At 42.1% G+C, this 2,167-nt stretch overlaps 1 non-coding gene across 1 annotated transcript; it reads left to right on the top strand.

Annotated features, from left to right (window-relative positions):
• Positions 1–1,810: 1,810 nt before the first annotated feature.
• LOC112787056 (small nucleolar RNA R71) lies at positions 1,811–1,918 on the top strand. The gene has a single exon (XR_003194492.1). It is a non-coding gene; the product is annotated as a small nucleolar RNA R71 (small nucleolar RNA).
• The last annotated feature ends 249 nt before the right edge of the window (positions 1,919–2,167 follow it).

Genomic DNA, 2,167 nt, shown 5'->3' with positions numbered 1-2,167 from the left:
TAATAAAACATGAAATAACAAAGAGAAAATAAAATAGATATGTTTAAATAACATTGGGTTGCCTCCCAACAAGCGCTTCTTTAATGTCAATAGCTTGACAGTGAGCTCCCATGGAGCCTCACAGATAATCAGAGCAAGGTTGGAACCTCCCAACACCAAACTTAGAGTTTGAATGTGGGGGTTCAACACCAAACTTAGAGTTTGGTTGTGGCCTCCCAACACGAAACTTAGAGTTTGACTGTGGGGGCTTTGATTGACTCTGCAGTGAGAGAAGCTTTTCATGCTTCCTCTCCATGGTTACAGAAGGAGACCATTGAGTTTTAAGCACAAGGTTGTCCTCATTCAGTTGAAGGACTAACTCTCCTCTGTCCACATCAATCACAGCTCTTGCTGTGGCTAGGAAGGGTCTTCCAAGGATGATGGATTCATCCTCATCCTTCCATGTGTCTAGGATTATAAAATCAGTAGGGATGTAAAGGCCTTCAACCTTTACTAGCACGTCCTCTACTAGTCTATAAGCCTGTTTTCTTGAGTTGTCTGCCATCTTTAATGAGATTCTGGCAGTTTGCACCTCAAAGATTCCCAGTTTCTCCATTACAGAGAGTGGCATGAGGTTTATCCCTGACCCAAGGTCACATAGAGCCTTTTCAAAGGTCATGGTGCCTATGGTACAAGGTATTAAGAACTTTCCAGGATCCTATTTCTTCTGAGGCAATGTCAGTTGATCCAGATCACTCAGTTCATTGATGAGCAAGGGAGGTTCATCTTCCCAAGTCTCATTACCAAATAACTTGGCATTCAGCTTCATGATTGCACCAAGGTACTTGGCAACTTGCTCTTCAGTAACATCTTCATTCTCTTCAGAAGAAGAATACTCATCAGAGCTCATGAAGGGTAGAAGGAGGTTCAATGGAATCTCTATGGTCTCTAATTGAGCCTCAGATTCCTTTGGTTCCTCAAAGGGAAACTCCTTATTGGTCACTGGACGTCCCAGGAGGTCTTCCTCACTAGGATTCACGTCCTCCTCCTTCCTTGTAGGTTCGGCCATGATGGTTAAATCAATGGCCTTGCACTCTCTTTTTGGATTTTCTTCTGTATTGCTTGGGAGAGTACTAGGAGGAGTTTCAGTGACTCTTTTACTCAGCTGGCCCACTTGTGCCTCCAAATTCCTAATGGAGGACCGTGTTTCATTCATGAAACTTACAGTGGCCTTAGATAGATCAGAGACTATATTTGCTAAGCTAGATGGATTCTGCTCAAAACTCTCTGTCTGTTGCTGAGTGGATGATGGAAAAGGCTTGCTATTGCTAAACCTGTTTCTTCCACCATTATTAAAGCCTTGTTGAGGCTTTTGTTGATCCTTCCATGAGAAATTTGGATGATTTCTCCATGAGGGATTATAGGTGTTTCCATAGGGTTCACCCATGTAATTCACCTCTGCTATTGCAGGGTTCTCAGGGTCATAAGCTTCTTCTTCAGAAGATGCCTCTTTAGTACTATTGGATGATTCCTTCAATCCATTCAGACTCTGAGAGATCATATTGACTTGCTGAGTCAATATTTTATTCTGAGCCAATATGGCATTTAGAGTATCAATTTCAAGAACTCCCTTCCTCATAGGCGTCCCATTACTCACAGGATTCCTTTCAGAAGTGTACATGAACTGGTTATTTGCAACCATGTCAATGAGTTCTTGAGCTTCTGCAGGCGTTTTCTTTAGATGAATGGATCCACTTGTAGAATGGTCCAATGACATTTTAGATAATTCAAACAGACCATCATAGAATATATCCAGGATGGTCCATTCTGAAAGCATGTCAGAAGGACACTTTTTGGTCAGTTCCTTATATTTCTCCCAAGCTTCATAGAGGGATTCACCTTCCTTTTGTATGAAGGTTTGAACATCCACTCTAAGCTTACTAAGCTTTTGAGGAGGAAAGATCTTGGCTAAGAAAGCCGTGACCAGCTTATCCCAAGAGTTCAGGCTGTCTTTAGGTTGAGAGTCCAACCATATTCTAGCTCTGTCTCTTACAGCAAATGGAAAAAGGATAAGCCTGTAGACCTCGGGATCAACCCCATTGGTCTTAACAGTATCACAGATCTGCAAGAATTCAGTTAAGAACTGAAAAGGATCTTCAGATGGAAGTCCATGAAACTTGCAGTTCTG

The sequence above is a fragment of the Arachis hypogaea genome, chromosome 20 (assembly GCF_003086295.3).
Source record: "Arachis hypogaea cultivar Tifrunner chromosome 20, arahy.Tifrunner.gnm2.J5K5, whole genome shotgun sequence".
NCBI lineage: Eukaryota > Viridiplantae > Streptophyta > Magnoliopsida > Fabales > Fabaceae > Arachis > Arachis hypogaea.
Note: the sequence above shows the minus strand (reverse complement) of the source record. Positions and strands in the feature narration are given on the sequence as shown.